General features: G+C 28.2%; 1 long non-coding RNA gene across 9 annotated transcripts; it reads left to right on the top strand.

The window, feature by feature from the left end:
* Nucleotides 1–804: 804 nt before the first annotated feature.
* LOC147810057 (uncharacterized) lies at nt 805–27,734 on the top strand. 9 transcript variants are annotated; one of them, XR_015434084.1, is made up of 6 exons: nt 805–903; nt 3,890–4,003; nt 6,671–6,863; nt 8,670–8,788; nt 13,023–13,130; nt 16,690–18,326. It is a non-coding gene; the product is annotated as an uncharacterized LOC147810057 (long non-coding RNA). The 9 variants fall into 9 exon arrangements; XR_015434086.1 differs by lacking the exons at nt 805–903; nt 3,890–4,003 and adding exons at nt 5,296–5,462; nt 8,397–8,576; XR_015434088.1 differs by lacking the exons at nt 805–903; nt 3,890–4,003 and adding exons at nt 5,471–5,707; nt 8,397–8,576.

The raw sequence follows: 27,734 nt of genomic DNA, 5'->3' as shown, positions 1-27,734 counted from the left end.
GACCCGGTGGTCAGGGGTTCGGTGCTGGTCACGGATTAATTTTTATTTTTTTTCTATTTATTTTATTTTATTTTTTTGAAACCTTTATTTCGACATTTTAGCATGAATAAAGTTTTCTATATATAAAAATAACTATTCTTTTTGGGAAAGAGGGAATATTAGCTTCAAAACGGATAAATTTCGACTCCGGAGCTACGCACACGACTCACTCCGTAACTCCCTTTAATATTAACTTATAATTTTCAAACTCTGCCAGAAATTAGAGTTTTATATACCAAACAATCCTACCAAAGGATATTTTTATACATTAATTAGGGGGCACATAATGGGCCAAAGTAGAGTTTGTTAATTAACCGGAAGGAAGTTCTTTAGGCTATATATTCGTGGAAGCAACGTGTGAGCCGTGGCGTAGTTGTTAGCGCTGCCGGTGAAGAAGTTTTTTGACCCGGTGGTCAGGGGTTCGGTGCTGGTCCCGGATTAATTTTTTTTTCTATTTATTTTATTTTATTTTTTTGAACCCTTTTTTTGGACATTTTAGCATGAATAAAGTGTTCTATATATAAAAATAACTATTCTTTTTGGGAAAGAGGGAATATTATCTTCAAAACGGATAAATTTCCACTCAGATTTTCAGATTTTTGAAATGTAGAATTCAGAAAATCAATCTTAAATTTAATTTCTGATAAAAATATTAACACAGCAATATTTTAAACTTTGTCCCTAGTGTTTCGCGTTTCTCCCTCACAACAATGTTCTTATCACCTGCTATCTTCTTAGAATAAAAATATTTTAATAAAAACTTTAGCAGTTAACAACTGGCATCATAGAACAAAATTGCAGTATGTTTCCATCTTCAACTTAAAGAAGCTTTGCTGTGGAATAAATTTGAATGAATCAATCCAGGTAAAATTTTTTACATTTGTCATTCCCTCATGTCGTTTTTTAGAGTAAAATAAAATACAACTTCATCAAGAAAGTGGATAATTATATGTTGCTTTCTTGTATCAATATAACGGTATGTGATTGATTTCAGAATTTAATTAGCCCTAACTGTTATTTTTAAATTTTATTAAATTTGTCATTCCCTCACTAGTGTATAAAGTGAGGGAATGATGCTGAAGTGAGGGAATGATTCAAGATTAGTATATTATTAAAAAAAATTTGTTCAATCGTGCCAGCCAATTTTATTTCCCAAACCTTTAAAAACTATTAAGTATATAAAATTAAATTATAATAAATGTTAGATATACTTAGTATGTTATAATTTTCAAACTTGAGGTAGCTGTAACTTAGAGAAAAACATGTATTAAAATAAAATATCATTAAACAGTAAAATTAAACAGTGAAATTAAACTTTTTAAACAGTGAAATTAATTAATTTATTTAAACATTAAGTATAATTTATAGGATATATACTTTCTTTATAATTAATATAAAAAAATCTAGAATAAAATAATAGAAATAGAAATAATATATAATAGAAATAATATATAAATAATAATAGAAATAAAATATCTTTATTTCTATTAATATAAAAAGTTTCAGAGCTTTTTATTCACTTTACTTTATTGGGATTTTATGAACTGAAAAATGACAGTTTTCGTGAGAATGACCCATATATTAACCGCTTCTCCTACCAATATTTGTTGAAACAAATCCATAAAATAGCCATATTTTTTATTTCATTAATAAATGCAAGGAACTGAAACAAAACATAATAAACAAGTGGTGAGTTAAATTTTTTTTTTATTTGTAAAAAAATATTTAATTCACTATTAGTTTGCTATCCCGTGTTATCTCGGGCAAATGAAGAAAATTAAATAGTCTTTGTATGATTGTTTTTAAAAGTGACAACACAAATTGATATTTTACAACAGCCAGTGAAGTTATGTCCCATTTGTTTTACGCTTTTTTTTTCTATGTTCAGCAACCATCATATAAACAATTGCGCAAAACACGTTTGCAGTCCCACAATCTAAAAGCAAAACTTCTGATTACAGCAGATTTTTTTTTTTTTTTTTTTGCTTTCGGCCGAGTAAAAACGTAAGAAAACATGGCACACCCGCTTCGGTAGCCCGACGACCAGCACGCGACGTCGAGCACTTTACGATAGAACATTTTACCGAAGAACCATACCGCACACCCTCGGTTCCTACGCAGGCTGATCCAAGTGGTCACCCGCCCGCACACTGACCGTAGCCAGTGATGCTTGACATCGGGGATCTGCTGGGAACCGTGTCTTAACGATCAGTCCACTGAGGGACTGCAATACATGGATACGGAAGCTGCAAATCACCTGAATGACGGCTATTTTTAAAAGTAACGATTTAAAAATAAAAAAAAGCAAATAAATTTAACTTTTTACACTCGAGGTCCTTTCATCTGTTAAACACAATTCACACGCAAAACTGAGGAGGATATTATTGAATTAGTTTAAATAATTATTAAAAATTATTTTTTATGTTGAATTATCTTCGGATAAAGGAATTTTATAATCGTGTGCATAAATTTTACGATTTGCTTAAAAAGTTTTTAAGTAATAGCGAAATACCCACAAAGTGACTAACAATTAGGGTCCCAAACTTTCAATCGCTCACCAGCCTAAATATTTGGAACCCGTGTTTTATAGATTACGGGCAACAACCTTCCATGTTTTGATGATGAGGAATCGAAATCCTTCGGGAAAAAATTGCATTTACTTCAAGGAAAATACGGGTTTGTGCTTGAGTTTAGTTGAGTTATATTTTATAAAAACTGTGAAAAATATAAAGAAATAAAAACTGAGGAGGATAAAAAAAAAAAGAATTAAATGTATAAAATGAGAAACTAAGTAAAAGATTTAAATTACGGCTGCAAAAAGTCTTCTGATTACTTATTAATTGTTTAAAAAGTGACTTTCGCCCTCTCCCTTCGCTTCCCTTCTGATCCATTTGTGTTTTTCAATCTTTTCTTTTTAAGAGAAAAGATCTCTTTTTAAGAGAGGAATTCTAATTTTTTTTTGCATGGTTACCATATTTAAACCATTATCTTTTTTATAGCTTCCTTTCAAACTTGCTAATTCAATAAAAAAAATTTAATTTTTAACTAAATAATTTTTATAACTAGTTTTTGTACTGCTTATATATTTTTCATCAAAATAAGTACACATGTTATTATGCTTACAAATGTCATTACAAGCATGCAGTTAAAATTTAAAAATAAAATGTGATATGCGATGCGCGTTTTGTTTCTAAAATTGTTAATATGTTTATGTATTGTAGCGTGAATGCCTTTTTTAATATATTAAGTTTTAACGGAGCGTTTAAAATAACTCATTTCCTAACTAAAAGGCTTACACATAATGCTAACTAACATGCATGTTTCTGTTTGTCCCAACGAATAACGTGTGATAAATAACAATCAACTAGTCAAAAAATAACATGCTAATTGTTTTTCTTTCTCGATAATTAAATGTAATTGTTTTTCCTGTGACATGTGTATTACTTTAGAATATTATCCTTCCGAGGTGTATTTCCGTATATAAATAGTATTTTTATTTTGAATATGAATAACAAAAATCAAATAATGTTGAATTATATTTAAACTAATGTAAAATAAATGTAAAAGAGATATTTAAAAAAAGAAACTTTTTTATTGCTCTGCTCAAAAAATAAATATTAGGTATAACTTGTAAGAATTGAGTTGAGTCTCCCTTAATTTTTCTGATATTATGTTTATTTTATAGAAAAGTTTATCTTAAAATGTGGCGTAAAGAATTTCTTTTTAAAAAATGTTTTTAAGGAAAGCAGATGAAAAGAATATGGTAAATTTGATGTTATTTTATTTCATAACCACCGTTGAACGGGTAACACTTTTCTGAGTTTACACATATCAATGTTCAATTCTGTAGCCTTAAAATCTGAACCCAACCCAGAAAACAAGGAAACTCCTGGGACAAGCATTGCGAAAATCTATCCTTCGTGCAGGACTTTTTGAAGAAACTAATCACACTTACGATAAGTAGGTATGTATATACCTTTTCCTTTTGGATATAAATAGTAGAAATGCATGACAAATTAGTAGTACAATGTGTATGTTTGAGTAGTTTGAAAGTTATGGTAGTGATTTTTTTTATATTTTATTACCGTCGTTGAACAGCCGACCCACTTTTGTGTTTACGACTACTAATGTTCAACTCCTTAGACTTGTAATTTTGAACCAATCGAGAAGACAAGGTAACTCCTGGATCAGTACCCTCAGCGGTATGATTTGTTATGGGAACATGAGGGATTCTGTTACTAGACAGATTTAACTTGCATCAGTCACCATTTGCTACACGGGGAGTCTTTGGCCGGCGGGGTTCGAACCCGTGTCCTCTCGGACATGGGCCCAGTCAGGCTATCACAGCACTTCTGTAGTGATTTGTGTTAAATAATTTAACTTATTATTATAGTCAATTAGCTAACTAGAGAAAAATAAACAAGCCTATTTTTTTATATTATCGCATTAACCTAAATAAACAGAGAATTTAATGCTACAAAATATAGGTTGTTCCGTAAGAACTGCCTCGATGTATATTTTTAGTACCCATGTAAAAAATAGAAATCATAAAAGTATGTGTAGTGGGAGTCGTAAATTTAATAGAGAGGAAAGAAAAACGCTATCAATCGCCTCCTTTGGGGGGGGGGGGTCGGTCTGAAAACATCAAAACTTGGTTCACTGACGGAGGAAATATGGAGAGTTATAAAGCAATTATTAGAAATATCAAGTTTAATACCAATTTGAGACTTCTAATGGTGATATATATATTTTTTTTAAAGGATTCTGAAAGTTTATAATAAAAACCTTTTTACGAAACACACTGCATGTTCTGGATGTTTTAAATCCTCGGATTTCGAATTCATAACAAACTCAAAATAATAATAATAAATCTAGCTCGACCTCTTCGTATTTCACTCAAGGAAAAAAGATAAAGTAGAATCCTTGAATATTAATAAATAAAGTTTTTAATGTTATTTTAAATCATATAAGAAATGTTTTCAACTCGAAAAATTAACATATTTTAGTCTGTTTTTTTATTCGTTTTTATGCGATAAGGTAAAATGAAATTTAATTTATCGCCGTTAAAACCAGCATACAAACATTTCTTTCCCCCACTACCATATAAAAAAATTTTTTTTCAAGTATTTCTCTTTATTTCAAAAGAAGAATACATCACAAAAAAAACACTCTTATTATGGCACATCATATAATCATATCTTGAAAAATGGGTTTTCAAAACAAAAAGATTAAAATCAAAGTCGTTAACTAGAATTTTTAAAAAGATACTATGATCATCATCGTCGTAACCCTCTAAGTTCTGAGGTGCAAATTTCTGCGCGCATCGTTAAATTTGATTGGTTAAAGAATCCAAGCGCTGTTATTGGAAATATTAAATTTGTAGTCGCTCTGTCTGTACATCTGCCTTTATTTCAGTATTCCAGGTAGATATATTATAATTTTATATTTGTAAATACAGTAGAACATCACTTCCGTTATTTTAAATTGATTAATTCCCAGGAGTATTTATTGACAATTTTATGCATTTACAATTAGTATTTCTCAGTTTCTACTGCCATAAAGAAATAATTCATGAAATCTTTAAGTTAAAAAGCTCTCTTTTTATTGCTTTTTTATATAGATTTGACCATTATATGAGTAACAAATTGACTTTTTGTTATTTGATGACGTTAGTTCTTTGGCATAACTTAGCAAATCTACTGTTTGAAATATTTCTTGTTTCTTGTGTTTTATTTATTTTCCTACTATAATGGTCTAAATTGAGTTTTACAACTGTTTATATTTTAAAATGTATTAATCTTATTTTAATATTATTTTACGACACTCAAATTGACAAATTAAAGAGGATACTTTTATAGTTTAACTACTTAGAATTGACCATTTAATTGGAGTAACAAATAAGCATTTTATTAGTTGTTTTGATTTTACATAGCATATCTGCAATTTGTAATTTTTGTTACTTCTTTAGTTTTTTATTCTTCCTATCTACTAATTTGCTGACCCTTGGCCTAAATTAAGTTTCAATATAGGTTACATTGTGAAATATATTAAAATGCAATGGGTACTTCATGATTTAATTTTAAGGTTATTTATTTTTGAGCTCAGTTTAACTGTTTATTATATAGTAAATATTCTATACATTTCTATATTGATTTCTTAAAAGATAAAATGTAATAATTTTTATTTTTAAGTTTTTCTAAAATGTAGGTGTAATATCAGTATATTATATTTAAAATTTGGTTTAAGTATTCATACTTAACATTATATGAATATAAAAATTCCTATGCTATTGGTAGTTGTGAATTAAATTTGTGATTTGTAGTTGTGTACCTGTTATATTTAGTTGTATATTAATTAAAATTCATTATATTTTAATAATTCTTTACATCATAATTGTTTTTCAAAAAAAGGTTTTATATTACTTGTTTATGTAAAATATTGAAGGATTACAGCTGTTTTAAACTCTTAAATTTGTTAAATTTATTTTTCTTGCTTATTGTTTTTTAGTTATCACATGTTTGAAAAAGATTTATTATAGCTTGAAAATCTTTATTACAATATATATTATCAATTAGATTGTAATTATAAAATGCTTTAAAAAAAGTTATTTGAATGTTTGATATTTCTCCAGGAAAAAGTTTTACTCGGGAGAAGAAAAAAAACATATATATTCTAGGGCAATGAGAAGATTTCCCTATCATGATCTGTGACTGAATAATCTCCAAATATTTGCAACTTCCGGGCAGTGGTTTACAAGGTACTGGACACATTACAGACGAGGACCAACTTGAAGAATATATATATCATAACCACCAATCAAGCCTGTATATCTTTTTTTTTTTTTAAATTGAGATTTTAAAATCCATAAATGCCTTGGTGATTGCAGTTTGCACGACAGGTTCTTGAGATATGGAAAAATTCCTGGAGAGGTTTCATTTATTATCCAGGGTTTTACTTTTTGCATCAAAAGCTGGTTTTGACACGAAACGTCAGAAACCTGTCGAAAAGTATAATAAACTGTTTGTCGAAATGTGGCAAAAACCAGTGACAAGTTTCTTTTTTGTCATTGAAGATATTTTATTAAACATCCATCTACATAATTATTTCAATCATGTATAATATTGCATTGTAATTACTAATATAATTATTATTCATATTATACATCATATATTAAAAATGTGTCTAAAATAATTTATTCCCCTTCTTAATGACTAATGTACTATTTATATTTTAAGGTTATTATGTTTAATATATTATAACTATTAAGTTTATATTACAGATAATTACTATTGTTCTAATTGTTGAGTTGGTAGTTATCCATCTGAATATTGATGGTACAATTTAAGCATATTTCTTAGCTTTATTAAAACTAAAGTTGTCACTAATAATTTTCTAATCTCAACCTGTGAATTTTTTTTTTAATTCACAATATTTTTTGTTCATGCTCATAGTGTGCAGTGTGAAAAAAATAAACAGACCACACAGGTTGATTTTTGATCTAATGATCGGATCTTCACATTCTCTGACTCAGTCCTAATGGCTCGAAAGGGTAACCTCAAATATGGTAATCAATTAATGCAGATGACATTTTAAGGTACAAAATCAGACGGATTAAGATATGTCTCTATATGTCTAATTTAGTAATATGTCTAATTTAGTAATATGTCTAATTTAGTAATAGTTCAACTAAGAATTTTAACAAGAAGCACTTTGCTAAGCATAAGATAAAACTAAATCTGTCCATTGCTTGTATGCAAAATAATTTAAAAATGAGTGTATAATATTTGGTAGCTTCAGCATAACTTAATATTAAAATATTGTATTCACACAAACTTAATCAAATAGATTATTTACAATAAATTTTGGTTATCATATAGGTAATTCAAATGAAATATACTACTAATAAACTGCAATAGATTTGAAGTGAAAATTAAAAAATTTAACTGTAGCAACTGTTACATCTGTTAAACTCTGACTTATTTTATTAGATCTGTGGCGAAGAAACAAAATTTACTTATATTTTTTTTAAATTTCATAACTTCATTTATTAGACTTTGTTTTTTTTCAGTGACTGCACTCTGTGCTGAAAAAAAAATCATAATTTTTCTAGTTGTAAATTAGATAAATTGCAATTTTACAAATTCTTAGTCATAATTATTCAATATTTATTATTGATAATCAATCATTCTCTTCACCAAAACTTATGATTTTCGACAGTGATTGTCAAAACTAAAAGGGGGTTAATGTCAGAACGATTGAACATTCTAGTTGGTCACTTGTTATTTTCTATGTATATTTATTTATAATTACTTCACATTTATATTAGCTAATAATTATTTAATTATCTAAAATTTTAGGTATCTGATATGACTGTTAAAAACTATGGTTAAATCTGGATAAAACAGTCAATTGTCAAATGTGTGCCAACTTTGACTTTAGTGGTTTGTCAGTTTTCTCCACTGTGAATAAGCCTTGTCCTCTTTGCTTCAATTTTGATTTTTTTTCCCAGGCATGAAAATTTACTTCATTTCGATGAAGTAAGTTGTCATGCCTTTACTCGAAAACATTGTTAAATACTCTTCTATGGATATTTAGTTGAAATTTTTTAAAATTTTTTTATTCTCTTTCAGAGCATATTCTCAGTTAAATAGTTTGAAATGACTTTTTTCAAAGTACACTGGATGATGAACACAGGTTATGGATGTATTTATCCTAGTGGTATCGGTGCAAAAGAGGGTTCGAAAACAAGGTATTTTTCAGTTAGCTTGGCACAATAAGTTTAATTATTTTATTTAATTTTTATGTGTTTTTATAAGTTGGAGGTCTGCATTTTTCACCAAAAATATTTGTTTATGCAGATGTAATTATTTCTTCTTTTTTTTTTTGCTGTTTACTTATATTTTGTGGCTTTTTTTTAAATGTGATGTTTACTTTGTAAGAGGAAGATATAATAATTTGTATTTATTAAACATTTCTATGTTTAAAATTTTTGTTTTTCTTTTAAATTGTAGTTTTTGACTAAGTATTGTAAAATAATAGACATTTCCTTCAAATTATTTGTTGATGAAATTATTTTATTTAAAGTCTGCTTATTTTTATAGATTAGTATTTAGTTTTCACATACGATTTATTTAATGTTTCTTTTGCTCTTGTTACATTGCTTCAGCTAAAAATTTTTAAATTTTTTCAAAAATTAATGATCAATTTAATAATTTATGCTCGCCATTTTAAAGTTTTTATAATATTTTTCTCAATGTTTTCTGTCCATTAAGTAAATAATTCTATTGTGTATTAACTGCAAAATTTGCATGAAATACGAAATATTTTCAAGTCAAAATCTACCATCCTTTTTTTTAAACTCTTAATTATTAAAGATTGTTACTAATTGAAGATAATCTCAATTCACATTTGAATTTTATAGCTGATTTCTTTTATAGCCAGGCATGAGATTAATCTGACTTGTCTCTGGACAAAATTTCAAACTTTTTAAACTTTAGAAAAAAATTCTTGAATTAAAAAAAAATTCTCTAATATCTATTTTTCTTAATATTTCTTTTTCTACATTATTTTGTTTTACTTTACTATGTAATCCTATTTAATCATGATAATCTTTAGTTTGTTAGACTGTTAATGTGCACAAATTAAAGATAACTTTAAATAAATATGTAAATAATGAAAATTAGTTTTACATTTTTTTAAAATAATTTTTTCACGAGTTGATATGTGTATTTTAGCTTTTTTTTTATTCTTTTCCCACTCTTATAACAAGCCTAGTTAGTGACTAGAATAAGCTATCTGATTGGAGGAAATAGTCACCCCTGGGTCGGGGAAGCCTGTTTCAGATACTTCAGACTTTTCTGTTGTCTAGTAGAACTTGGTCAGGCATAAATTATAGTGTTGTAAGTTTTTAGTGTCACACCAAAAGAAAAAAATTTAGTAGACCAATTTAAACTATTCTTAGTACTTAAACTATACTTAGTACTTAGTAAACCAAAATTTAGTACTATTCTTTTAGTCTTCCGAAAACTTAATGTGGCTGGAGGGAAAAAAATAGAACTTTTCATTTGCATAATTCATGTTATGGTACACATGTTATGAAATAAGAGACAGTTGCGTAGAATAAAAAACAGAAATTGGGACGCATATAATAATGAAACTTCACTAGAATTTATTTGCATGAATAAATATTATTAAAAAGTTGAATTTAAAGTTCTCTGTGTTTTGTTTCATTGACTTCTATCGACATAGAAAATTAAAACCATACACATCAATAGCATTGCACTGCAATGCATTTTATACATAAATCGGAATTTCAGTTTTTTTTTTTATTTTGTTAACAAATACATTGTCTAAAATAGTAAATATCATGTAAAGTAATTTTTATCAACAACATTAAGAATAATTATTATTAATATTAAGTATGCTTTTACCAGTGTTATAATATAAGCTATGTAAAATTATTTTTCCTCAATATCCTGTTCTTCACTATCTATAACACTTAAAAGCTATTACCCCATAAAGATTTAGGAGTACTATTCATCAAAAATTCAGTAAAAAAAAAACTATAACATTTGTAAATAAATTCAACATACTGAGTGAAATGTTGAGTTTAGATAATAAGGAAAACTGTGAAATTAACAAAATATATTAAAAATTAATTAACTGAAAAATCCTAAATAAAATTCTCAAAGCCCAAAAGATATTTCTTTTAGCTGGTGGACAAATCAGTCCACAGAAAGCACGTAAATTTAAAATTTCAACATTTAAATTTAAAATGCTTCTTTTCATGGGGGAAAGGGGAGTGGGTGGAGAAACCTCTCAAGTGCAGCCGTTTTCCGGAAAAATTAAAAAGCTGTTTGCAATTGTCATCCAAAAACATTTGTAAATTTATATTACAGCTGACAAATTGCATTCCTAAAATGTCCCTTAAATTAAAGACTTAATTGGCCCTTCTTTTAAAATTTTTCCAGACTGTGGCCACCCTGCAACTCATGGAAGAACTTCTGTACTTATTTATTTCTATAATATTCGTTACAGAAGCCTTCAGTTTAGAATAATAAATTTCGAACATTTTTTTTTAAACGCATGGAATTCAGTGTAAAAATTTTTTTTTCATTCCTATTTTGTTAATTCCAAACATTTCGACAAATTTGGCACCCATGCATAGTGACATTTGTAGAACCTTTAACGAAGATTGTTGCCATTAACCTTATAAATCAAGTTCGTTGCAGTATGATGCCGACCTATTTAACCAATCCAAAAAGTTAGAAATTTCAAACTGTTAATAATTTCCTACAACATGTATCTCTATATTTTATTTTATTTTTAGGATTAAATGGGCATGGTCTTAATAGACTTCCTCCTAATGGCTGTGATAACACATCTTTTTCTTTTTTTAAGTTCTGTTTAATATGTAGTAATTTGTTTAATATGTTTTATTAGTACTCATTTATAGAAATTTTCATTATAAGTAAAAAAAATTTTGTTGCTTAAGGAGTCACAGTACTCTTGCAGCATTTTTTTAAAAATAAAAGTATTATCATTCCTTTTGTGGATGCTTTACATGCTCATTTAACTTATAATCAATAATTTATCTTCAAAAAATAGTTAAACTGTTTATTTTTTTTAAAATTTAAAAGAAAAAATTACATTTATAAATCCTTAAAGCTTTTACTTTAGCATATTTTAAATTTTTTTTAGTGCTTACAATATTCATCTTAACAATTTTATATATTCATTTGTTGATATATCAATTAAAACATTTTTTATAGATTATTTTGTAAAAAAGTAGAAAAAAGATTAAAAATTTCTGATAGGTATATACAACATGCTGTAAAAATTGTAATACCTCATAAAATGCTTATCCCACACGCAGTTTAAATAAGTGTTTTATACTTAAGATAAAAAAGTTTACTTCAAAGCTTCATCTTAAATAGAAAAAATTAGCTAGGGATTTAATTAAGATTAAAACACAAAATTGTCATCTATGAGATAAAGCACTTTAAAGTCTGTCTGCTGATCAAGTTTCTGTTTTAGGGCAATCTTTTCTTTTTCCTTCATAAAAACAGTTGTGTTCTTATTTTTTATTTTTATTTTAAACGAAAGGTTAAATAGTATTTAATATCTAAATGTTAGTTTAGTAATGTGTGACTAGATATGCACATTGTGACGAATTTTAATATAAAGGAGAATGAGATATTTAAGAAAATGCTTTTTTTTTTCAATTATAAGATGTATTTATAAAGCTATATTTAATAACAGAATGATGAAAAGAAATAAAATTGATAAATGTGTTACATAAATATACGCACACATATAACAATTAATTTAGGTTGGGAAAAACAAAAAACTATTTACTTTTAGATCTTTTATTTTATCATAATTTAGCTTTAAATATAATGTTCTTATTGACATTTGCTTAAAAAATATTATAACATTTACATTATAACATTTACATTATAACATTTATACATTATAACATTTGCTTAAAAAATACTTTAAATGTATTTTACAATAATTAATGTAAAGCATAAAATTCAAATGTGTATACAATTAAAATTTGCTTATCTAAGTAGCAGAAAACAAATCTGAAATTGAACTGAAAAAATAAAATTTCGAAAAGCACTTTTTTCATGAAAAGAAATGGGACAAATGATTGTTGAGTGATCAAGAGTTTTCATTGAAAAACTGTGATAATTTTCATTTCCAAACAATGAATCTTGGGCATTGTTTGATAAACATAGTCTTTAGACATTTGCTTAAAAATTTATAAAATAGTTGATATCTAACGAAGTCCAAAATTAAATTAAGGAAATGAAAATACTAATGTATAATATTACTTTTTTACTCTATGAATTATTCATAATTTTTTCTCTCAAATTAAGTTTAGTAATTTTAAACTTTATTTGTGAAAAAAATAAAAAACTTCATACTTTTTGTAATATCTTTAATTGGATCTCATTTTATCAATTTTTCACATTTAGCCTGAGCAAGTCAAAAAGTGTCCTGTGGTAACAGCTCATCAAATAAAGTCTTGGCCAAGTGCTCAATTGATGTTATTTCTTGACAAGATTGGAAATTAAAAACAATGAGTAAGTTCATTTTAATTATGTCATAAATTTGTTGTATTATTTTAATATACAATTTTTTAAATGTAGTCTTAAACAAAATCCCTTTATTGAATTACACTTGTTTCAGATTTGATAAAATAGAATAATTATGAGTGTAATTTAAATAATTTGGTTTTAAAGTTCTAAAGGTTTTTAAAATTTTTTTTTGAAGTTATACAGTTGTATACTGTCTATTATATTTAATAACTGTTATACAATTATCTTTGCTATTCATCTAGTTTTAACTTCTAACTGATTTTGCTTTTTTGAACAGTAAATAGAAGAAAAAAAGCTTTTTTAATTTATGGTCAATAGAGAAACAGGTTTAAGTTACAGCTTGTTAAAGAAAGTGATACATGAAATAAATATTTTTGTTTCTATTTTGAAAGTGATGATATCCAATATTTCTGCGATAGTCAATCAAATGTCTAAGTAGGCCAGACCAACTATAGCCCTTTGAATAAATGTACATGTTTAAATTCCTTTTTGTGTGTAAATAAGAGCAATAATTTACACTTATGATTTTTATCTTCATGTATTTTATCCTTACTACATACTCCATAAAACATTTATTAGTTTTATAGATCTTTCTTTTCATGATAATTCCTCAAAATACGCTAATACAAAATGCTTTTTAATGAAGTAGTTTTTTGGCAGTAAAAATATTATTTTTTCAAACATTTGTTATTGTATGAAATGAAGCTTCAATGGTCATACTAACCTATAGGTTGTAAAACTGAAACATATTAGATTTTGATGAAATTTAAAGGAAATGGAAATTTTGCAAACTTATATGAAAATGACTTAAAGAATTGTGATAATGTCAATCTTAAGCTCAAAATTTATTTTTGTAAATCAGAAAATTAACGTTGATAAAAAATATTAGTACAAAAAAAAATAAGAAGTTTTAAAATATCTTTTTGTAATTTTTTATAAAAATATTATTTTTAGATAATTTTTATTTATACCCATTTTTGTATTGCCAACAAAGTTTATCTATTAAGTTGTATTGTTGGTTGTATGATGTAAAAGAAAAATAAATTATGAATTTTTACTTTGTAAATAATTTATTCTTCATTGAGATTTTTTTTTTGTTGCTGCCAGAAATAGAAAATTTTATACTGAAACTATGATACATAGATGAGTTTCTGTTAACTGGCATATATGTGACTTATTACAGATATCCACGAGATATCTGAGAGACTTCTTTTATATATCAATTGTATGTCTTACCTGGATATCTCAGAGATATTCTTATTGGATATTCGAGCGATATCTTAATCGTTCAAAAACTTGATTCTATTAAATTTAATGATCTTATATAACTAGTAAATTTAAGTTTTATGTTCCATAATTTTAGGAGTAAAACTGATGTTAGATCATTTAATTTTGCAGAATAAGTTCACTAAATTTAAAGTTTTGCAAATTATTCATGATTTATAAAAAATAAAGGTGTGGGAGAGATGTGTAAAATAAAAAGTGTTTGCTATGAAAAATTTTTTAGTTTATTTTGAAAACTATTGCATGTAGAGAAAGCATCAAAGTAGTAATTTTTTTATTTACGGAGAAATGTTTTATCATAAAATCAAACAAAATTATGTAAGCAATTCAGGACTGTTTATTCATGATCATAATAGTTTTATTTTTTGTATTACAAATTTATAATTGCAATAACTTTCTTTAATAATGATTGACTATAAAGCATTAGGAATAGATTGTAAATCTGTATCTGTTTAACATTCGGCTTTGTGAGTTTGGTAACAGAAATTTTTCTTCTAGATAAATCTGTTACAGCGAATTCTGTTATATGAAATTGTATCTTCAACAAGATAAAATACATTTTAATTGAATAATATTTATAGTAACTTAGCACTAATATTTTAAATAGAAGTACAGACTGAATAAGATTTTCTGTACAAGTGCAACAAAGTAATTAAAGTCTATAATTCTTAAACTAGATGAGAGAAGTTAATGACGATACTTTTTCATTCAAGAAAATTCTTAATTTTAATCTAAATACTTTAAAATTATCTGAATCCATTTGTTTTTACTTTGTTTTGGCAATTTTGTAAATGAACAAATTTCAATTATATTTCCATTCTTAATTATTATTAGGTAATCATTTGTAATAAATCTTTTTTAAAATAATGAATATAAAAATTTTGTAACAAATATAAGTGCCTAGTACTATTATCCTTAGAACTAAAAAAATTTACATCAACTTATTATGCTGTATGAATTTAAATTAACAACTACTTTCTATATTAACCGTAAAAAAAAGAGAATTTTTTTAACAAACTTTTATTTAAATTTTATATCAAGTTCATTTACTTAATACTTGGATTTTAAAATTCATTTAAATGGACTATGAAAATCATAATGTGTTTTAACCACCAATATTATGATAAAGTGTTTTTCTTCTAATTTAGACTATTACAATTGTTGCAATCGAGTCCAATTTAAGATGCTTAATTTTAACACTTACCTGTTTCATAAATCTGAAAGAAGAAAAAAACGTAAAATAAAATATACTTATCTTTTTCATGGGTGGAGCATAAAACAAAATATTATTGATGACAGGGATACTTTTTCAATGGTGTTATTAGTTTGCTACAGGTTTTGTGTTAATAGACACTGTTATAAAAGGTACCCAAGTTACTCTTATAGAGACCTGATGTAGTTAATGTTTTAATATACTTCTTGTATTATGTGTAAAAGCATAAAAGATCAAAAATGCTTTTAAAAAAGAATTGACTCAATAAATATTTAGTGTTTAAATTTTTTTTTATCCATACTTTATATACTGCTGTAGTAATAGGCTGCAAATTAATTATATAATTAGCAATTTTTTTTTACATATTATATAAATCACAATCTTGTAAACAGAGCAAGATTAGTTCTGTTGATATTATATTTAATGTTTCTTTGTTCTAATTGTTTTTATATTTCGAATGTTTTAATGTTTTTAAATTTAAAAAATTTTTTTTTATTCCTTATGGGCCAGTGTGGAGTGTTTTTACACTCCAGTGAATGATGTACACATCAAGTGGTGCTAGAAATAATAAAAAAATGTTTAAAATTTCGGGTTAGTTTTACTATACAGTTATATAATTAGTTTTACTTTACAATTATATAATTAGTTTTACTTCACAATTATGTAGTTAATTTTACTTAACAGTAGTATGAAATAAATAAAAACCAAAATGTTTACAATTTTTTTAATATTTTATTTTGCCACATTGTCTTTTACCACAGGATTGTCATTTGACACAGGACATTTTATTTTAATTTTTTTTATGAATTTAATGTTTCAAAACTTGTTTTTCTTTTTCATTGATAAGTTAAAACGAACTTAACGTTTCTAAATTTAAAAGGAAATATCTTTTTTTAATTAAGTTATTTTTAGTGTATCCATTTTTTTTTTGTAATATCCCTTTGTCATTATTCGCTACAAAATATGAAATTTTGAATATGTTTTTGGTTTTCATACAACCCCTAGTTTTTCTACTTAAAATTTGAATAAATATTCAAATTTTTGCAGCTGAAAGATGGATCCTACTTGCCATGGTTTAGACTGCCCAAAATATGAACGATTTGTTTAAAATAAAGAAAACTAAGTTTTCTTTTTGGGAACATTTCAGTCAACTAGCCAATGAAAAAGGCCAGTTAGTGTCAACCAACATTGCTATTTGTATTATGTGCAAGGCTACCGTTTCTTCAAAAGGTGGAAGTACAACAAAATTAACCGTACTCCTTAAGGTTAACCATCCAATGATTTTTTTCACAAACTTCTCTTGATAATCAATGCATGCAGGTTGCAGTAATTGCTGAAGAGGAATGTGATGGTCTTGTACCCGTTATTTCTGTCTAAAAATGACCTCAAAATCTGGTCATATTGGTGAACTAATTTTTTTCACTAATTGTTTGACATCAGTTGCCTATGCCCCTTATATTGCTATCGCTGCACATATGATTAAACGTGTGTCATAGGCCATGTTTTACTCATACAATGAATATAGGAATCAATGAAGCTAAGTTAAATAAGCTGTGGAAAGACTAAGAAAGCTCAACAGCACATAGCTGTGGTAAAGGATTTTAAAGAAGCCTAAGAGTTTCTTCAAATGTAAGTCGTTTCTTTGCCCAGCTCATGCATAACTAGGTGGTGGAGCATTATGAAGCTTTGTAGATTTTTGGATGACCAATTTGCCACCATGCAAGCTCCTTCAAACTCATTCAGATAAAAAGCATCTAATGCTTAATAATAAGGAAGCTAAAACTACAGAAAGTCGTCAGCAGCAAATCTACCATAGGCGTTACAACCTTTCTAGCGAACACTACCCTACCGTGTCATCGATTCTTCCTTTTTTACGGAAAGTAATACTACGCTTAAAGGTCGAGAAATATGATAGCAGTTTGAGGAGACAAATCAAAGTAGAAATTTTGTCATTTTAGAGGTATAACGATAATGAGTTAATGATTTTATTGAGACTTAGCACATTCTGCTATCCGCGATTTAGTCTCGGCTATGTGAAAGATGAGTAGTCTGTATACCTAACTTCCCAGTACCTTCGAGCTGTGAAAGAATAATTTCACTGCCCAAAAAAAAGAGTTGAAAAACTCTTAGAAGAAGACGAAGAGACTGAAAGCACAGGCAATTTTTTCCCTGTAATAAAGCAAAAAAGAACTGAAAAATTATTTATCTATGCCTAAAGTAGGCTTGAATAAAAATCTACTCATCTGGGGAAAGTTCTTGCAAAAAAATATTTGACTATTCATGGGTCAAGTGTTCCTTCCGAACGAATTTTCAGCACTGCAGGGAATGTAAGTTCTAAACACAGAGCATCTTTATAACAAAAAATGCTAGTATTTTTATTCCAAAATAAATTAAACAATTTGAATGTTCTATATTACATAACAATTAAAAAAAATTTCTTTGAAATTATTTTTTTGTAGTATTTGCAATTTAACCTCTCTTTTTATTTGATACAGGCTGTCCTCATGCTTTTATCATTTAAAGAATTTTTTTCTAACTACATATAGCAACTTTGTGGATGATTTTCTTATAATGTTTTACTTTAATTTGTTATTTTGTACTGTTATTGCGTACAACATAATTTTGTTTATGATACATACAATGTAAATAAAAATTTTATGCCAAATAAAAGAAATATTACCATACTCAGTTTTTTTTCTGTCTCGAAAGTAATCATAAACGGTGATTTTTGTACAGTTTATTTACAAAAATGTATTTTAAGTTATCAATATTTGATAATAAGGCATGTAAAACAAGGTACATAGATAATCATTATAAAATAATGGTTATTTAATAAAATTAACTTTTAATATCTGGTTACAATTATATTGCTTTTAACATATTCATAGGCATGCACTCTATATTCTTATATAGTATACACTTTCATCTGTCTTTTTTTCTTTTTTTTTCAGTCGAAAAAATTACTTGACAATTGATAGTTACAATAAAGATAACATTTTGTAGAAAATAATGGATATGAGAAAGCCCAGCTTAAATGCGTGCTACTAATATGATTTATTTTTAGTAATTAGACAAATTTATAAAATTTTCGATGCATTATGTGTTAGATAATTAAAGATTGAGTTTATTACAAGAATATAAATGCCATAACCAATCAAATGCTCAAAAAGTGCAAGAAAGCAAAATTGAGTTGAAACAAATGTGAAACAGCGTAACATCGCGATGCATCGAAGCATCGTGATGTTTGAGTGGCGATGCTGAAATCATCGCCCAGTCCTAATAATTTATAAGTTTTTAAATATTAAAAAATTAGGCCACAAACTTTTTTCATTTTCTCATAACTGTGGCTTTTCACCCTATTCACGTTTGGTACCATTTTCAGAATAAGCATAGACAGCAATGACTTTAGATAGGTTAAATCTCACCTAACAGTTCATGAAAGTAACTGCTACGAACTCACAACAGCTATGAAAAGAGCATGTTATTCGCAAAAAAAGCCTTGCATATTTTAACGGAGCATTCGAAAAACTGCCTTAAATGTATTAATTACCGGAGAAAAATATTATTTTTCAGCTCTTTCTTGTTTCTAACATTAAACAGTTAAAATCGATAATATTTAATTAAAGCTTTATTTTTCTGATATATTGAGGGGGGTATCATTTAAAGATTTCTAATTATTTAGGCAGACATACACCCCCCCCATTTCCAAGGTCGTTCATGTCAAAACGCAGAAATTATACACAGCTCAAAACAAAATGGGTTTTTAAAGAAATGTTCACAGCTCAAATTGTGTAGTTTCTACCGGTAGTAAATTTTAAATTAGGTGAACCAATCATGGAACGAGAAGTGCCTGTGAGAGAGATTTATAAAAGTTCGAAAGCTTGTTTCAGAATTGTTCGCCCTCGTATTACTGTTGTTCGTTTCGTTTAATCTTTGTTGTAGCAGCTACAACCTGTTCACAACTTGAAAAGTCATTTATTTCAGCTAATTTAAAATCTGATGTATGGTACCTTGTAGTATCTTAGTAGCAGCTCTCTTAAAATATGATAATTTACCTTTTGTTTATGTTTTAAAGTGCATGCAGCCCTTAAAAGCGTAAGCAAATGAAAGTATATTTTGACTAAATATAGCATTTTAATGTAATTCATGTAACATTTTAATTTTGTTTTTCATGCTAAGTGATTAAAGCAATATTCATATAGTATGCTAATATTCATGTAGTAAAATAAAATGTTTGTGTGCCCCTCTCGACCTGATACACTTACAACTTTGAAATTTCAGGTGAAAATATGAAAATGTTCATGTCAACAAAATTCGTTGATTAGTTTCTAAATAATCAAATTTTAAAAAAATGCTTGTTGTAAAATTAAACACGAACTATTCGATCGATTTCGTTCAAATTTGATATTTTACCGGTTAAAATTACATAGAGTGACGTCAAAAAATATATACCTTATCAATTACAGAAAAAAAATTATATATTAAAAGCAAAATTGACAAAAAAAAATTTTGCTGGGACTGCGTTAACGGATTTTATAATTTTGTGCCAAAATCTGTCAATTCATTAAGAAAATACCCAATATGGCCAAAGTTATGGCGAAATACAGAAAAGTAAAATGAACATTAAGGGGTTCAAACTTTTGAAAGCTTTGCTGAGCATATTATTTTCATTCCGAAAGTCATGGCACGTATTAGCAAAAAACTAACATCAGTAGTTTTGTACCGAAGTGAGAACTTTACGGATTGGTAGAATTTCCGAAGACTGCAGGGCCCTACCATATGAGCTACCGAGAATGGGATGAAGATCTCGAAAGTAAAAAGTTTGGTTCCATGAGCGTTCAATACCGTAATATGAATTACATACCGTAGAGAATTACATAAAATTTAACCTATCACACAATTTATTTAACATTTTCTTTTTTTTAAGTGTAGCTAAATTAGCATGAATAAAATTACGAAATGAGCTTTTGCTATTTAGATAATATTTTTTACTTCAATTTTTTTTTATTTAAAATAATGTTTTCTTGCTTTCATTAGACTAAAAAAATAGTCATTGTGAATACTTTAGACTAATATTTAATCTATTATATACATATATATTTATATAGACATACTTTTTTTGCATTAAAAATTTTCATTATACAATAATAAAACCCTTTTTTCAATAATAAATGTTTCTGAAAAATTGTTTTTATTATTATTATAATTATTTTTTTAAAAGTTCAAATTTTAAATACTGCCTATATTTTAATGAAGTCAAATGCAAAATTCTGTACTTGTACTGCATATGATTTTAGTTACTACTTTATTTATAACTTAGTTTTATTTGTTACATTATTAAAGTGACTGTTTTTACTGATAGTTAAATAAATATGTTCGCATGAAATAACATTAATTTACAGATCTATGTAAAAAAAAATTCTTGTGATTTGTAAAATCACTATGCGCATAAAATACTTATAAAAGTATAGTTCAATGAGCTACTTTCACAGCTTTTATATTATGCATCTTAATGGAAGAATGAGAATAAAAATTTTTAAAATTAGGAAAAGAAGAAATAAATATTTATTTCCTAAATAGTTTTCGAAACCACTTTAATTTTATCATTTTTCTTGTCATTGTTACTCGCATCTTTTATTGTAAGAAAGTGTTTTCCTCTCTGCACCAAATTCTTTTAAATGTGCTGCTATCTGTGAATCGCGTTAAGAAGTATCGTTTGGAATAAAGTGAAATAAAATACTGTTGTTCATTATTAGAGAATTTAAAAAAAATGATATGGGCATTAAAAAGACAATTTGGTCAGGGAATATATCGTGTAACCAGTGGTGTAATTAGCCTATTCAGCCTTTAAAAAAAATAATACCGCCCTTTATATATTATTAATATTATCCTCTCGTAGGTTGTCAATATTTAGAATCTATGTATTTATAGTTTCATTTTAATATATAAGTGAGAAAGGAAAACAAGCACTCGTTACCTAAATCAGACAAATCAATCTCGAGAACCATCTAAGCGTAGGTTCCAGTAAGATAATTAAACCTAATTAATTGGACTGATTAAACTCGAAATGACCGACGCCACCATTTAATTTTTTCCAACAAATAAACTGGTTTTGACTATCTAAATTTCGCATTTACGATTGCTGACTTCTTTTATGGTTTGAAAGATTTTGATAACTTCGTTGTTTTTTTTCCCTCCCTCAATCATTAGTTTGCAATCTATAAAATATTTTTTTTTACGAAGATTATTCAGATTAGAGTGCGTGAAATAAAAAAAGAAGAGAGATGTAAGTACTGTAACAATACAATATTTATGGTTCGAGAATCTAACTTCAAATATGTTAACTATTAAGTGGGAGCCGCTCAGGGAATAGAGCGTTCACCTTCCAATGGGGTGAACCGGGGTTTGATCCCATCGATGGCTGGTCGATACGAATGCCGCATCCGGCTTGCACTGACCACAGTGTTGACGTGAAATATCCTCAGTGGTAGATGGATCATGGGTTAGATTTCCCTTGCCATCAGGCTAACCGTGGGAGGTTCTCGTGGTCTTCATCTCCATGTAACGCAAGTGCGGGTTAGCTGCATCAAAAAAAGTCCTCCGCGAAGGCAAATTTTTCCCAATACTTGAACAAGGAGTTCCCTTGCCTTCTGGATTGGGTTCAAAATGACAAGGCTACGGAGTTGAATATTAGTAGTCGTAAACCCATAAAATTGGGTTGGCTGTTCAACGACGGTTATATTATAAAATAAAACTATTAAGTGGTGGCTCAGGGGATAGAGTTCTACCCTAAAGATGAGATGACCCAGGCTGTAAAAAAGTATGGGAGTTACCACGATCTGGAAAATATAATCCCAGAAATTAATCTGGTGCGTGGTTGATCCAATTTTCAAGACTATAATCGAGTAATTCTACTTAAAGAAGAAGATCACAGCTGATCGTTTATAAGCAAAATAGTGGGTTAAAGTCAAGTTTCTCTTCATAAGTTAGAATTTTAATTAACGTGCTATAAATGTTTTGTTTCATTAGTAGGTGTGAACGAAAAAATACTTATAGAGTTAGCTGAGAAATAACGAAATATAAATGATACTTATTATATGATTATTGTTAGAGATAAGATTATGTCATAAGAATAACGGGAAAAGTAATTAGAATAAAATGGTTTCGAAAAATATATGCGAAATAAATATTTATTTCCTTTACTAATTTAAAATTTTTTTAAATCTTATTCATCCATTAATATCTATAATATGATTTCACGATCAAGCATAGAGCAGCGTAGCGTTGGATTCGAGCAGGTGAATGACCATGTGAAATCGTAGGAAGTGGTCAGTTGTGTAGCTCACCAATTTGTCGCTGCAAGCGTTGATGGCCGTTTCCGATTGTTCTTTACAATTCTGATTTCTTTTAATACGGTAAATGGCCTTCACTCGATATTCCTTGCACTCAAATTTTTCTTAATCAATTAATGGAGAGCACCAGCCACAGTGTTGACTTAAAATATCCTCAATATTAGACTGATGATGGATCAGAGTCCCCTTCCCGTCAGGCTAGCCATGAGATGTTTTCGTTGCTTTCCTCACCATGAAACGCGAATACGGGTTTGTTTCATCGAAAACATCTCCAAAGCGCTAATTTAATTTCTCCAATAATTGATTCAGGAACTTGGTTGTTTTCTGGATTGGGTTCAAAATTACAACAATGGTAGTCGAAAACTTAAATTCGGGTCGGCTGCTCAACGATAGTCATAAAATCTATTCATGGATAGCACCAAGAAATTCGTAACCACCACTAAGCGAAAAAAAAATGTTCAAAATTCTCAAATGGAAAATAAATTATGTCTGTTGCGACGGGGAAAATGCAGATATGCATTCCCTAGCTTATTTCAAATATATATATATAAATAAATTTAAACAGAAACAAAGAAACAGAATAGTCGCCTTTTTATGATCACTGGTTACCCATTGGTCAAATGCTTTTTTCATTCCGTTAAACATTTCAAATCATGGGTTGCTGTCATCAATTGATGTTTGTCATCCGATTGATTTTCATATCCTGCCTATACATGTGTTTTAAGACATCACAAAATACCTTCTTCAGCATACATATTTATATTGGAATCACCGTCAAGCCAATCATTATACGCTAATAATAATAAGAATATAAAAATACTTTCAATTATGTAAATACATTAAAAATGCCGGTAGAAATATATTAGAGGGTGCCTCCTTGACGAAATTGGCAATTCTTTTTTTTATTTAGCGCCATTCCTGTTTGCGTGGAACACCGTGCAAACAGAAATGACGGCAAAAACATTATGAAATTTCATTAAAACATTTTATTTTATTTGATAACCGTCGTTGAACAGCCGACCCAATTTAATGGATTTACAACTACCAATGTTCAACTCCGTAGCCTTGCAATTTTGAACCCAATCCAGACGACAAGGGAACTCCTGTATCGAGTATTGGGAAAATTTGCCTTCGTGGAGGACTTTTTGATGGAGCTAACTCGCAGTTGCTTTACATGGAGAGGAAGACCACGAGAACCTCCCACGGTTAGCCTGCCCGCAAGGGGACTCTAACCAGGGCCGCCTCGAAAGAAGGGGGAGTTACAGTTCAGGGGGCCACGGCACTCGTTTTGTGGCATCACGCATTACGATCCAAATACGTTTCTTCACTTTCTCTTTAGTAGTTTGAATGTTGTCAAAAAGAGATAGCCTTATTCATAAAATTTCTATAAGTTATCAGTTAAGTTGACTTAAAACGAATTTCAAGTAATTTTTAAAAATTTCTCTTCTGCCTAAATTACGTGACATTATTTGGAATTTTATTTATTCTAATTAAACATAATTTATTTTATACATGCATTCCAGCTTCTTTTGCATCTTAAATTACCAAACCTTTAACCTCATAAAATTTAGTGCAAATTAAATTATCATCCATAAGAAAAGTTGAATCTGAATGTATAGAGAGATAATAAATGTTATGAGTTCCGTTAAAACATTTTAATTACAGATGGTAAATATTTCTTCTCCAAATTACCTTTTTTCCAAATTCAAAAAAATAAAAATGTGATTTAGCTATGATGTTGCTTAACAATTATTTACTGCAAATTATATTTTAAATCCGCATAAGTTGAACAACCAACTACACTTTTTATGATTCAACTAAATCCTTATTCAATCTATTGATATTTACTAGTTTTGAACCAAATTGTTGGAATACTTTCAGATAGGAGACTAGTAATTAATAAGAATTAATTCTTATATTGTAAAAATATTTCGTGTTGAACTTTTAACAAAACAGGACTATTAAAATAGTGTTTAGAAGACATAAGATTCATATTTTATAAGATACTAAAGAATGAATTTAAGAGGATAAAAAAAATGTATATAACGGAATTAAAACTTCAAAAAAAAAATTAAATTAATATAGGAAAAAAAGCAGACATATTTCGTCAAATGTGTAGGTGAATTTAAATGAGTTATATAAGCTTTGCAGGTACAGAATACAATAAAAAAATTTTATTCATTCTCTATACAAACAATACTTTTACATGAATAACATTAATATAATTATTTTTACATTTACATTATGTATCAAGATATAAATACAAGAGATTGTCACGTTAATCTAAATTATAGAAATGTAGAGGCGAAATGTTAACATTGTTACTAAAATCTAAAACTGTTTTCTTAATGCAATCATACAAAAAAATAAATAAATGAAAATACAGACAAGATATGAAAAATTAAAATAACTGGCGGTGAATCATTTGTTCTTACAAATACTATCTTGCAATAATTTTTGTTTAACTAGAAAAACAAAAGAGACTATTCAAAAGAAAACTTAAACCAGTCATGGTTAAAAGCAAATATATAGAATAACAAAAGAAAAGTATTAGAAACATATTTTAAGTATTGTACCATTAATAAAATGTGCAAAATTATTATGTACTAGTATTATGTAACCAATTTCATGGGTAACTACAATATTTAAAAATATTTTTTTCTCCCCTAATTGTATAAAAAATACATTGAATTCTCCTACCAAAAGTTGAGAAACTATTTACCAATAGCATTGCATTTTTGACAATTTTGTACAATTCGTATTATACAAAAAAATAAATAGATAAATAAAAATTACCTTTTGAAATGTGTTTCTATAAAATAGTCAAACAGAAGAAATTATTCAAAAGGAAGTTTTTAAGCCTGCCAGTGTTGTTAGATGCCTTAACCAAGTAAAACAAAATATAATTTGTTTTTTCATCACCATTCGTAAAATAACAAATTTTAAATAAGCCTTACAAGAAATTCCTTAGAATTTTAATGAAAATGCTTAAAATTCCAAAAGCTAATATTTCTTTAATGCAATCATATAACAAAGAATAAGAACAAAACACGGAGAATTAAAATAATAACTAGTAGTGCATTCATTATTTTCTGAAAAAAGACACGAAAAAAAAAAAACAATTTTGTTATGTAATCAACACAGCATACAACACAAACCAGCTGAAACATGGATCGTGATACATGACGTCAGAGCTGAAGATGATTTTCAGTACCGAGGCCCCCTATTCAACTGTAACTCCTCCTTCTTTCGAGTAAGCCCTGCTCTAACCCATGATCCGGATGTGGAACGCTCTATCCCCTCAGTGAAGCATCGGGATTGCAGGGTTGGTAGGTCACTGGGCCCATGTCTAAGAGATCGTGGATTCGATCCCCGCCCGCCGAAGACTCCCCGTGTAGTAAATGGTGACTGATGCATGTTAAATCTGACGAGACACAAAGTCCTCCATATTTGGTACTGATTCCCCTGTCTTCTGTATTTCTTCAAAGGCTACCCGAAAACTGGGTCGGCTGTTCAACGACAGATATAAGAAATAAAACATCGGGAGCCACGATGGCTCAGGAGAGCGTCCGCCTTCCAATGAGTGCTGACGTGAAATATCCTCAGTGGTAGACAGATCATGGGTTAGAGTCTCTTTGCTGTCAGGCTAACCGTGGGAGGTTCTCGTGGTCTTCCTCTCCATGCAACGCAAATGCTGGTTTGCTTCATCAAGTCTTCTGGATTGGTTTCAAAATGACAAGGCTACGGAGTTGAACATTTGTAGTCATAAACCCATGAAAATGGAGGACTGTTCAAAAATAAAATAAAACTATAGCTAAAACTTAATAAAATTGCAATGAACACAATGTAAGCGAAATTAATAGACCCAATAAAATGCATTTCGAATCGAAATAAGAATTAATGGAGTAAACACAGATAAAAAAAGGAAAAAAACTCGACTCACTTTATTTAGCTTGAATATCCTTATTTTCTGGTACACATTTAATTCCGGACCTGAAGCAAAATTTACCTTACCTGCCACATCCAACGTAGAACCAGTGACCTCTGAAATTACATATACCGTTGACAAAACCAATCAGAATCACGAAGCTTGAATCGACGATCTTGGCTAAATTTCAATTTCTTGACGTGATGACGTGGCTCTCGATATAAGAACGTGGATGCGACCAAATAGTCTTCTTTTGTCCTTGTGTTAAGCTGGATGATGGTGGATCATATGTAATCAATAGTTTTATTTTAAAGTAAAATAGTTTCAACAATTGGTTGCTATTAGCAACCACTAATTGAATGATTAATAAAAGTTCGTTTAGCTTCGGGATTGGGCATCTCTATAAGTTGTGAACATTTGATAAGAGTACATTTGGATAACTACAAAACAATATTTGATTGTAACCGTTAACGGGAATAACATCAGTTCTTAATCCAGTCCATCCTCGAAAATTTTTTTACAAATTCCCTCACTCAAAATTCAGTAATTTAACAAGCAGGAAATAAATTTTAACACGATTTTTTTTTCTCTTTTCTATCCGCTGAGTTGAATTTAATTTATTTGTAATTCAATTCTTATTTTTCGATCTTTGAAATGTCAGATCCCTTTGATGAAAATCCAGATCCTGGTCAAAATCCAAAGAAACCTGAAAAATTTCCTGAAAGAAAAGATCCTCCTATTCCTGGTCAAGATCCTAATAAACCTGAAAAGCCTCAAGGAAAACCTGGTGAGAAACCACTGTAAATAAAGAG

Source organism: Parasteatoda tepidariorum, chromosome 5 (genome assembly GCF_982258835.1).
Source record: "Parasteatoda tepidariorum strain Cologne lab strain chromosome 5, Ptep-v5.0, whole genome shotgun sequence".
Lineage (NCBI taxonomy): Eukaryota > Metazoa > Arthropoda > Arachnida > Araneae > Theridiidae > Parasteatoda > Parasteatoda tepidariorum.
The sequence above is the reverse complement of the archived record's forward strand: the minus strand, read 5'-3'. Positions and strand labels throughout refer to the sequence as shown.